This window comes from Myotis brandtii, unplaced genomic scaffold (assembly GCF_000412655.1).
Source record: "Myotis brandtii unplaced genomic scaffold, ASM41265v1 scaffold312, whole genome shotgun sequence".
NCBI classification, from domain to species: Eukaryota; Metazoa; Chordata; class Mammalia; order Chiroptera; family Vespertilionidae; genus Myotis; species Myotis brandtii.
The window spans coordinates 3,032,165-3,045,022 of record NW_005361955.1 but is presented as its reverse complement, the minus strand read 5'-3'; the positions used below and the strand labels follow the sequence as shown (position 1 = coordinate 3,045,022).

At 36.7% G+C, this 12,858-nt stretch overlaps 1 pseudogene; it reads right to left on the bottom strand.

The window, feature by feature from the left end:
- The window catches only part of LOC102254196, a 30,779-nt pseudogene extending 18,294 nt beyond the window's left edge, over nt 1-12,485 (bottom strand).
- Nucleotides 12,486-12,858: the final 373 nt, after the last annotated feature.

Below are 12,858 nucleotides of genomic sequence, written 5' to 3'. Positions count from 1 at the left end.
TCCCTCCCAACTGCCCCCCTTGCTGGCCTGGTTGCCCCACACAGCCTGCTGCTCAGTCGTTTGGTCGCCCCCTCACTGCCCCACCCCTGCTGGCCTGGTCACCCCACGCAGCCTGTTCAGTCGTCCGTTAGGTTGCAATGGTTGCTTAGGCTTTTAAATAGATAGATAATAAATCTTAATATCTGATAGGAAAACTCCATCACCATCTTCTCCTTTAAAATTATCTCTGTGATTTTTAGCCCACTACCCTTCCATAAGAATTTTAGGATCATTTGGTCAGGTTGAAAAATTGACCCTTTTGACATTTTATTATAATTGTACTAAATATATAGATTAATTTGAAGGGATTTCAGAGAGGAAGGGAATGGCAGAGAGAGATAGAAACATCAATGATGAGAGAATCATAGATCAGCTACTTCCTGCACGTCCCCTACTGGAGATAGAGCCTGCAACCCAGGCATGTACCCTGAACAGGGACTTGAACCATGACTTCCTGGTTCACAGGTCAACGCTCAACCACTGAACCACACCGGCTGGGCAATTCTCAGCCTTTTAGTCCATAAATATGGTATATCTTTCTATTTATTTAGGACTTCTTTTATGTTCTTTAATAATGTTTTAAAATTATCTCTACACAATTATCAGGCATAAGGTTTCTTAGATTTATTCCTGGAGAGTTTATGATTCTTGTTGTTATGATATTCTTTAGTATATTTTCCAATTGATTTATGCTACATAGGAATGCTGTTGTTTTTAATATGTGTTTATTGGTTTCAAAGAGGCAGGAAGAGGGAGAGAGAGACAGAAATATCAATGATGAAGAGAATCATTGATCAACTGCCTCTTGCACACCCCCTACTGGGGATCAAGCCCACAACCCAGGTATGTGCCCTGACCTCCTGGTTCATAGGTCAACTAAGCCACACTGGCCAGGCTACTGTTGTTGTTTTTAATGTTGATTATCTTCAGGAACTTTACTGAATTCTCTCACTAGCTGTCTGGTTTAGAAATTTTGGGATTTTCTATGTAGACATTTATAATTGCCTACCAAGAAGGACTGTTCTCTGTCTTTTACAATTCTTTAGCCTCTTTTCCTTTCCTTATCTCTTGGTCAGAAGTACTTAATTTTAAGTCCTAATTATCAGTCTTTTTCTTCATGGTGATTGCTTTCTGTTCCTGCTTAAGAAATTGTTACTTATTCCCCCTATGTTAACTTCTAAAAGCTTTATTGTTTTTCCTTTCATATGTAGATCTACAAGTCATCTGGATTGATTAGTGTGTATAGTGGGAGATAGGAGTCAGGATTTTTTTTCATAAACATATCAAGTTGATTCTGCACCACTAAATGAAAAGACCACTTATTACCTACTAAATTACAGTGACAACTTTGTCATAAATCTTTAGAGGTCTGTTTCTGAACTGTTATGTTTTCTTTGTCTATTTTTGTTTATATTTTTTTCTGTATTTATAGAGCAATTGATCTGTAATTTTACTTGTGATGTCCTTGCCAAGTTTTGGTGTCACAATCTGAATTACTGTAGCTATATAGTAAACCTTATTATCAAGTAGCTTTGCCCTCCAAAATTTACCCTTCATAACTATCTTGACTATTCTTTAGCTTGTCAATTTCCACAAAAAGCCTTCTGAAATTTTTATTAGGATTATATCAATTTGGGGAGAATTGATATGTTTATAATATTGAGCCTACCAATCTATGAATATGGTATATCCCTCTACTTATTTAATTCTTCTTTAATTCCTCTAAGTAATGTTTTGTAGTTTTCAGTGAAGAGTCATCTATATCTTTTGATAGTTTTTCTTTTCTAGATATTTGATTTTTTGCTATTTAAATACACTAAAAGCCTGATGCACGAAATTTGTGCAAGGGGCTTGGCCCCCGCTGCCACAGCGGCCGCTTCTGTCTTGGTCCCTGCCACAGTGGCTTCATCCGGAAGGTTGTCTGGAAGGACATCCGGAAGGACATCTGATCTAATTAGCATATTAAGCTTTTATTATGATAGATATATATTACATGTATGTATATACGTATGTATTTATAGGTAAATATAAATAAATTTAAAATTTGTGTTGCCTAATATTTTATTTCTGGTGTATGGAAATACAACTGATATTTTTGTATATCAATCTGATATCTAGCACTCTTACTAAATTTACTTATTATTTGTGATGGCTTGTCTATAAATTCTTTTGTATTCTATATATGCAATTATGTCATCTGTGGATGATGATAGTTTTGTTTCTTTTTTCCCAAACCTATATCTTTTTTCTTTCTGGCCTTATTATACTGGCTAAGCTTTGAGTAGAATGTTGACTGAAGTGGGAAGTGGTGATAACAGATATTCTTGTCTTGTTTCTGATTTCAGGAGAAAAACTTCACTATTTCTCCATTAAACATATTTGCTATATCTTTTCCTGTTGTTTGATTGGTTGGTTAACTTTTAACATATCCTTATAAGATTAAGGAAGTTCCCTTATATTGCTACTTTATTAAGAGTTTTTAAATTTTATTAATTTTATTTTTCCCATCACCATTTATCCCCTCTATGCCCTCTTCCGTCTCTACCCACTCCCTACCCCTGCAATCACCACACTGTTATCCATGTCCATGAGTTCTCTCTTTTTTTTTTCTTTTTTGCTCAGCCCTACCACCTCCCCATCACCCCCTCTTCCACTCCACTAGAGCTGTCTGCTGGCTGTCTATGAGTCTGTAAGAGTTTTTTTTTTTTTAAATAAAGAGTGGGTGTTACGTTTTTTCTCCATTGACTACAATGATCATATGGGGTTTCTTCTTTATTCTGTTGATGTGTGAATTACATTGTTTGACTTTAAATTTTAAATCAACAGTGCATTCCTGGAATAAACCAAAGTTGGTCTTATGTATTATCCTTTCTATATATCAATGTGTTTGATTTGCTAATTTTTCTATATTTATGAGTGAGCTTGATCTTTAATTTTATTTGTGATATCCTTGCCAAATTTTGCATAATCATATTGTCCTCATAATATGAGTTGGAAAATAATCTCTCTTTTTCTTTGAGAAATATTTTCATTAGAATGATATTGTTTCTTCTATAAATATTTGAAAATTCGTTGGTAAAGACATCTGAACCCGGAATTTTCTTCATGAGAAAGTTCTAAATTACAATTCTTTTCCTTTAATAGATATAGGACAATTCACATTTTCTATGTGTTCTTGTGTCACTATTGGTAGGATGTGTTTTTCTATGAACTTGTCCATTTCATTAAAATTTTAAATTTATTGGCATAACATTTTTCATAGTATCTTATCTTTTTCATGTCTTTAGTACCATGTAGTTAGGTCTCTTTTTTTCATTTCAAATGTTGATAATTCTACTTTGTGTAGTACATCAGCTGATTTTGGTTACTGTTAGTTTTTCCTTAGCATTTAGTAAAAAGTCATATTGCATTAAATCAATGTTAACTGAATATTACTATAATATACTTTTTTAAAACTTAAAAATAGCCCAGCTGGCATGGCTCATTGGTTGAGCATTGACCTATGAACCAGGAGGTCACAGTTTGATTCCCAGGCATGTGCCCAGGTTGCGGGCTCAATACCAAGTGTAGAGCATGCAGGAGGCAGCCAATCAATGCTTCTCTCTCATCATTGATGTTTCTATATCTCTCTCCCCCTCCTTTCCTCTCTCTAAAATAAAAAATATATATTAAAAATAAATAAATAAATATAAATAAAACTTAAAAATAACCATTATTGAAGTATAATTTACACACAATGGAATCTACTTATTTCTAAAAGGTACAGTTTGATGAGTTTTGACAAGTATATATACCTATGTAACCACCATCCCCATCAGGATATACAACATTTTATTACCCCCAAAAGTTCCCTTGTGCCTTTTGCAATCAATTCCTGTACTTCTTCACCACCGACCCACCCATGCCTGGGCAACCACTGATCTGATTTTTGTCACTAAAGATTAGTTTAACTGTTTTTGAATTTCATTTAAATGGAATCAGACATTGGGTACTCTTTTTGTGTCTGGCTTCTTTTTCTTAGCACAATATTTTTGAGAATCATCCATGTGCATATACCAATAGTTCATTCCTTTCTATTGCTGAATGGTAGTCTATTACATACCATAATTGGTTTAACCATTTATCTGGTAATGGATATCTGAGTTGTTTACAGCTTTTAGCTCTTATAAGTGAAAGTACCATAAACATCCATTGACAAGTCTTTGTGTGGATATGTTTTTATTTTTCTTGAAGAGTACCTAGGAGTGAAATTTATGTGTCAGATGGTAAGAATACATTAACTTTCTAGAAGACTGCCAAATAGTTTTCCAAAGTGGTTGAATTGTCTTACACTCCCACCAGCAATGTATAGCAGTCCTGGATGTTCTATCCTTGTCAAAACTTGATAGTATGTCTTTTTAATTTTAGCTGTTCTAGGGGCTGTATCTTATTTTGGTTTTAAGTTGGATTTTTCTAATGACCAATGACGTTAAGCATCTTTTAATGTGCTTATTGATCATTTATATATCCTCTTTTATGAAGTATCTATTCAAACCTTTTGTCCATTTAAAAATAATTTGTTTCTTTGCCTTCTTAATATGTAAGAGTTTATTATATTTTATGGATACAAATCTCTTGTCAGATGAATGTATAATGAATATATTCTTTCAATTTTTGGGTTGTCTTTTCATTTTTTTTTTTAGTGTTAGCAGTTCCTGTGACTTTATTACCAGTAGAAATCATAGATATTTCAGATCTATTACAGATGTTGCAGTTATTTCAAAATGTCATTAAGCTCATCATTACTTCAAAATTACAGCAATTAATGAGGCCTACTACTAGATCTTGTTAGTTAATATGTTAAAAAAATAAGCATTCTCTATTACCATACCACTAATTTATTTTTTAAAATATTCTGAAACTATATTTTAATACCTATAAAGGTAGGTTTTCTTTATGATCCTGCATATTTTATTATAATATTTAAAACTTTGTTCTAAAAAAATAATTGATCTACTACTTGACAAAGACATACACACACCTTGTTCTGGGAATGGTTCACCAAACATCAGAAGGATTCACAAAAAACATCAGAAGACACAAGAAAAGATGCCAAACCTGGAGAAGGAAGCCCTGTGGGCAAACTAAACTTTCTGTTTTAAAATCCCAGAGCTACGAAACATTTTCCCTAGTGGTGGGAGGATTGAGGCCCTTCCAAATATTTTCTCATCACCATTTTTAATCATTCAATGGACATTTATTTAACATCTACAGAGTGCCACACAAACTGTGAAAATGAAGCCAAGACAGCCCTGGTAAGGGAACTGCTGACCCGGCAGGTGAGAGGAGGAGGTAGGCAGACCCAAGGAGCAGGACTCAGAGAAAACACAGGTCCCAGCGCTGCTTCTGTGAAATTCATGGACACTCCTCCCTTAGGTAGAAATGCCATCAGAATAATTCATGGTTCCCCCAGTGTATCTTTTATTTCTCTATGACTCGTCTTTTCATTTTCTTCTAAGGACAGAATGTTATAATTTTGATGAGATCAAATTTTTCTTCATTTTTCTCTTATGGTTGGTTCTTTTTGCATCTTACATAAGAAATCTTTGCTTATCTTAAGGCTGTGAAGATTTTTCTACTAAGATTATTTCTAGACTTTAAAGTTTTTTATTTTATATATAGATCCATGTTCAAATTTGAGTTAGCTTTGCAAGATGAAGGTTGAGGTTCATTTTTTCCTACAGATACCCAGTTATTGTAGCAGCATTTGTCGAAAAGTCTATTCCCACTGAATTACCTTGAACTTTTTGTTGAAAATAAATTCTCTCTCTCTCTCTCTCTCTCTCTCTCTCTCTCTCTCTCTCTCTCTCTCCTTTTGTTTCATTGACATATAGGTCAACCCACATGCCAATACCACACTGTCTTGATAATAGCTTTATACTAAGTCTTAAAGTCAGGTAATATAATTTCAATTTTGGGGGGACTACTAAAGATATTTTATGTTTCCATGTATTTTTTAGATTCAGTTGGTCAACTTATTTTTTTTAGAAAGCCTGTTGGGACTTCAATTTGTATTATGTTGAATCTATAGTTGAGAAGAATTGAGTCTTTTAATTCATGAACATGGTTTCTCTTTTCATTTATCTTGGCTATGTTTGTAGTTTCCAGTGTATAGGTCTTTCATATATCTTGTCAAATACTTCCCTATGTAATATATGTTTGGGAATATTATCATAAATGTACTTTAATTTTTTTCTTTCCAATTGTTCTTCTCTAGTATGTAGAAATACAAATGAATTTTTCAGCATCCAAAATCTTTTTTTTAATCCTCACCCTAGAATATGTGTTTTTTTAAAAATTGATTTTGAGAGAGAGAGGAAGGAGAGAGGGGAGAGAGAGAGAGAGAGAGAGAGAGAGAGAGAGAGAGAGAGAGAGAGAGAAACATTGATGTAAGAGAGAAACATCAATCATAGGTATGTTCCCTGACTTGTAATCGAACCACAACCTTTTGGTGCACAGGATGACACTCCAGAAAACTAAGCCACCCAGCCAGGGTTCCAAAATCTTTTTAATAACAAGATAGGATCTGGAATTAGTTTTTGTAGTCTGGATTGACCCACCGGCCTCTCCCTCGAGGAAACTTCTGGCCCTTGGTAAGTAGGTACGGTTTGGTGTGGCTGTGAGGGGTTCCTGGAGCCTTGCCAAAATGCTTGTACACTTCTCCACCCTTTCAAGGACCAGAAAGCAGGCTGGTGCCACAGCCCTTAGGGAATCCAGGGCCAGCTGGTCGAAGGTGAGGATTTTGCCCCCAGCCTTGAGGATGCAGCTCAGGCCCGGCTGCTCACAGGAAGTGCACACATCTTCAGTTTGGCACCTCCTAGACAAACATGTCATTGGTTATAGTCCTTACAACCACAGAGGTTTTGCCATCCTGGCCAGGAAGTTTCAACTTCTGGATCATCCAGGAAAGGGACAGAGGTGGTCAGTTGGTGCGACTCATGAACAACCTCTTCAGCACCACTTGGTTAAAGGTGGAATTGGTTTGTCTGGCCAGAAACCTGTACAGCTTGACCAATAGTCTTAGATAGTAGATATCCTGGCTCTTGGGCTCTTTGCACCATTATGCTAAGTGAAATTAGCCAGTCACAGAAAGGCAAATACTTTATGATTCCACTTATATGAAGTATCTAAATTAGTCAAATTTATAGAGTCAGAGTGTAATGGTGGTTGCCAGAGGGTCAGGGAGGAGGGAGCTACTAATGGCATAAAATTTCAGTTAAACAAGATGAATACAGTCTAGAGATCTGCTTGCTATACAATATTGTACCTGTAGTCAACAAAACTGTATTGTACACTTTAAAATTTGCCAAGAGGGTAGATCTCATGTTAAGAGTTCTCACTACAATAATAATAATAAAAAAGGATTAGAGGATTGTTTTCATGGTATAAAGTTCTTATAGGAATGTTAAGACTTCAAGGTAAAAGAAAAAAATTGAAGTCCAGTTCTTTAATGACTTTCAGGTTTTCAGCATATGTCTAGTTCTTTCACTTTATGAATGGAAAAGGTGGCATGTATCCAGTGGCTTAATCTAAGGTGTCAACAACCTCTGAAGCTATTGAAATAAGAGGAGTGCCCACAATTACTAAAGATCTTCCGGTGATAAAAAAGAAATTGCATAAACGTCTGGCTACATGCATCAGAATGATTCAGCGTTTCACACACAAAAAAATTGATTTCTATTGATTTTCCAGTTAGGTAAATTTTCAGGAACACTTTCTCCTCGTACTTAGCTGAGCCAGTTGAAAGGGAACAACTGCTTACTCCCATAGACGTCATAGTTTCTGAAAGCTGATCAGAGATCTGCTTTTACTATGTCTTCTTTATCTCCACTTTTCTCTCAGTAGATAAGAGACTGAATGGATGATTTAGCCAGAGCAGAATTCTACCTGTTGGTAAAAAGTTTTACTAACCTAGGTTCGCAAGAATAAGATGATTGCTAAGGGCAATGAGCATGCTCCAAACTGCTTGCAATTTAATTGTTTAATTCACCTGAAAGAATCTGTACCTAAGCCTCTTGCTTATCAAGTGTACTCCCTAGGGGACCTGATTAAGGAAGGAAATAGGATATAGAGCCACTGCCATTGATCTGCGGTATGGTGTGAACATCTCCCTACTAAAGCCTTGGTTGAAGCCATGCCTATTAACCTTTAATTTCCATGTCCATGCATAGAGTAAAAACTTGGCTATCCAGATCCTTCAGAGAATGGGGTGGATCCTGGATAGCTATGAATAAGCAATCTTTCTGAAATTTTTTTCTCCTTATAAACTAAATGTATAGGATATTCTTTTCTTCTTTTCATATATATATATGTGTGTGTGTGTGTGTGTGTGTGTGTGTGTGTGTGTGTATGTATGTATATATTATTTCAGAGAGGAAGGGAGAAGGAGAGAGAGAGAAACATCAATGATGAGAGAGAATCATTGATTGGCTGCCTCCTGCACGCTCCCCACTGGGGATGGAGCTCACAACCCAGGCATGAGCCATGACCTCTTGGTCCATAGGTCGACACTCAACCACCGAGCCTCGCCAGCTGGGCTAGAATATTGTTTTCTTGAAGATCTAATCATTATAAGTATCAATCACAGTGATAGTCTGTAATGCAATGATGCCCTTAGGCATAGTGAGATGTCAGGACACATTTTCTCTATGACACTAAATGTTTCCAGACTCTTGTGCCCTTTAAGATTTTTTCTCCCTCGTGATATTTTCTTTGACTCTTCCCTCACAGATACACTGTTAGTGGCCAAAACTTCCTGTATTGAGAAATTTAAAAAATATTTCTCTTATTATTTCTCACTGAATATGGACATAAACAGTATATTGCCAGGTTTCTTGTGCAGAGATTCCTATGAATCAAGTTCATTAGCTTTAGTGAATAGACTTGGAGACATCTATTTCGTCTGCTCAAAGGCATTTTTACTCAGTTTATTTTTCGGAAGATATTTCCAAATAGATGAGGTTGCTTGGGAGCTGAGCTCTTGTTCATTGAAATTTTGTTACTATTTTATATAGTTTTTTACACAGTGAAGTGTTAATTCCCATACTATCAAGCAAAGTAGTGAATGCGGTGGTGCAGGACCCTAAATGCACCCCTACCCCTCATCAGGACTGATGTATTCCTTCCCCCAGCAGCTGACAGTCAGTATTGGCTGTTTAAAGCCACAGCGAGTTTCTCTCTGGGCATTGCCCTCAGGCAAAGGGAGCTGCTTTACCCAAGGTGATGCTCCCTCCCCGGTGCAGCTCGCATCCAGTGACCAGTTTATGTGAATGTCAAAGACCCAGGCTTCTTTTCTTGACTCGAAATAACTTTGAAAGGCCATCCCAGTTCCAGAACTTCCTGTGGGATTGTCTCAAGTCTTTGTTGTAACTGCATCATAGCTCAACTTTTGCCCAATCTTGCTTCCCTCACTCCTTTCAAGTGTTGCTCCTGAGAGAATTCTCATTGAACCTCCTGCAGGCAAATCTTCATCTCAGAGTCTGTTTCTCAGGGAACCCACCCTAAGAGAGGCAGTCATGAGTTCTTCCACCAACTGCAGCCTGCCTAGCATTATCCTTCACAGTGTCATGACATGAATGTTATGTGTTAGAATAGTACCTCTATCTTGCCCTTCTTCTGCAACAACACATTGATTTCCATATTTTCTATAGAATTCCTTCTTTGAGAGGAGATATTGAAGTTATAAAAAGTAGGCTTCCAAAGATAGATTATAGGCTAAAATTCATTCAGATAACCACCTTTATTGAAGAGGTTTTGTCTTTGCTTACAGCCTATGAAGTATCAAGGATTTTTTGTTATATTATTTCTTCAGTGTTAGAAATGTTCATTTTGATAATCCTCTATGTTTTCTTGATTCTTTTAAACTAAAGTTTATGGTCCAAAGGAAATATTTAAGAACACTGGGGCCTTCTTCAAATTCCCAAGTGCTCATATTTTTGCTGCTGAAATTTAGACAAGTATTCTATACCTCATCCTTTTCTTTGATTTAAGGTCCTACTATTTTGATAGATTGCTCTGGTAATCTCCTTACCCTATTAATTTTTTAAAATTGAAGTATACTTGACAATTCTACTCATTAATTCTAACTGGGAGTTTCTGGTCTTAAGCTATTTAAATATCCTGTTTAATCAAGTTGAATTCAGGGGATTAGAAAAACCATTGAAAAAAATCCCAAGCATGCTAATGTAATACAAATTTTAATTTACTTAAACAAAAAAAATGTATCAGTAATCAAAACCAGGATACCATAAACTAATGCCACCTAGTTCACAACCTGGTAGACATAGAAGAAATCTTAGGGATTTTCTAATCTGAGGACCTTGCTCTATAGATGAAACTCAGAGAGAAGTGAATTCCTCAGAGTGTGGCAACAAAAGTTGGAATATGACTATTGACTCAGAAATCTTACTACCCTACCACATAACCACTGAATTCCTTTTGCTTTCTCTCCAAATCACTCCATGAACCCAGAGCATTTTCTTGACTCAATATTTTGGAGACCACAGTTATTTTAACTTCATTGCTCTTTTAACCTCAAGTGGGTTTCTGCTATCCCTGCTTCTTAATTCAGTTATGCAATCCATCAGCATAATTTAACCAACACAAGTTAGCTTGGGTGAGAAAATATTTAAGCACTTTCATTGATATCAGGTTGTGGTGTTTTGTTTTTAAGAATAACCTGATAAGACCTTTTATAAGCTCCACTTGAACCCAATGTACTAAAATAATTATCAGATAATATGCATGTTCCCTTTATAAATTATCTCACATAATGTGCTTCTTTGTGTGAATTTTAGTCTGATTTGTAGTAGGATAAAACTTTTCTGATCAAAAAGTACATGCAAATTGGTTCATTTCCATATACTTAGGATTCATCCATGGTAAATGGTTAGCTAAATGAGTAACAAACAAATATCCAATTATACAAATATTGTATAATGGAAAGTCATCAGGTTGAGCTTTCAACCTGAATAAGAGTCTTAACATTACTCAAGAAAGATAAGGGTGGTGCCAAGTGGAGGGAGCAGGGACTCTGATTCTCACAAATATTTTCCTTTCATATCTCTGGTCTTTGTCAATCTATTTAGAGAAACTAAGACAGACAGGCAATTGACAGTAAACTATTTTGCTTAGAAATCCTGTATAGCAGGTATTGCCTGATTTAGCTGGAAATGATAAACTAGCAATGTAGTTATTCAAGTTAGAAGGACCTGAAAGAGCATAAAGCTACCTGCTATGTTGTCATGGTATCTCCTTAAGAAAGTGATAAAGAACTTCAGTTGGAATGGGGAGTAGTTTGCAATGTTTCCTTTGTCCTTCAGCATGACACAAAGAACTAGAATTCTCCAAAGCCTTACATTTGGGTTAAACTACCCAGAGAAGAAGCCAAATCCTTGCCTATAGCTCCATTCTCCAGCTACATCTCCAAAGATATTACAGATCTACAAATGTTTCAGTTATAGAAATGTTTTCCAGTTCCCTGACTTCTTATGAAGTTTTCTCATATGCCTTGTGTTAGTGAATCTGATCTTGCATCTTATTTTTGCCCGAAGTAAATGGACCACAACAGAATGAACCACATCCATACTTTGGGGTTGGTAGATACTGACACCTATGGCACTATGGGCATTTCAGCATCATGATGCTTCCCTGGAGTCAGGCATCTCATTTAGATACTCTTGACCCTCCTTCTGCACCACCACCATCACCACCAGCAACACCACCCTCCTGGCACTCTTTACTGAGATTCAGGCTGAGACCTGCTTCCTTACAAAGGACTTGTTTCCTTCCTATCTGGCATATCCCAGGTAGAAATCACGTTTCATAATGTTTTTCTCCTTTTGTTTTCAGATGTTAAGTTGGCTCCCTGCAGTGCATGGCAACATCAGAACACCTGGGGCAGAGCTGGCTCCCAGACCAACAAACTTGCCAACAACCTTGCTTAGGATTTCTCTGCAGTGGAAATTTTGGGAATTTGGCCTGTTTGGAAATACCAGAGATAACTTTGGGGTGGAGGGGGAGAGTGTCAACACTTCCTATTAGAACAAGAGAGAAAACCACATGGATCATTTTAAAGAAGCCAAGCTTTTGACTGAATGTGAGAGGAAATGGTTTAGAAAAGGCCAGAGGTCACTGGCCCCTTCTTGTTCAGTATACTTTGGCTTTGCTTTCTCAGTCATGATTGGAAAAGGCTCTGTCACTAACCTTCTGTCAAGATGCTCACTGTATAACCTGGGGTCCATTCTTTACTCTTGAGGGAAGTGAAAAATCTACCTAATGTATGTAGAACAAGAGATTGTTCCCTCACTCTATCTTTTTAATTACCAAGTATGTTGATTCATCAAAGTCCAAACTTGTGCTGGCACCATCTTGGCCTCTCAGGCCTTACCTTGACCTTTCACGGTCATCTCCATAAAAGCTATGGGTGAGTCAGCTGAAATGGGAAAGTAAAGAGGTGTGTTTCTGGCTCCTGCACTCAAGATTCTGAGCAATGAATAACTGCAAACAAAGTCTTTCAACCTGAAACTCAAGGGCAGGGTGTGGGACGGTGTGTGGCATGGTGCATGTTCAGCAGGTTGGACATGTGTACTTTCCTTCCATTTAATAATTGGAAAGGAATTAACTTTCCCCTCTGAACTGTGGTCCAGCTTCTGATGCTGTTTGTGGAAAATGCCACTGAGACAACACCAGTCTCCAAAACCCTTGTGTTTTCTGGCCAGGGATACAGCATTCCCTCTTTTCCTGCAGTGATATTTTTTTTCCTAGTTGCTCATGTCCTAG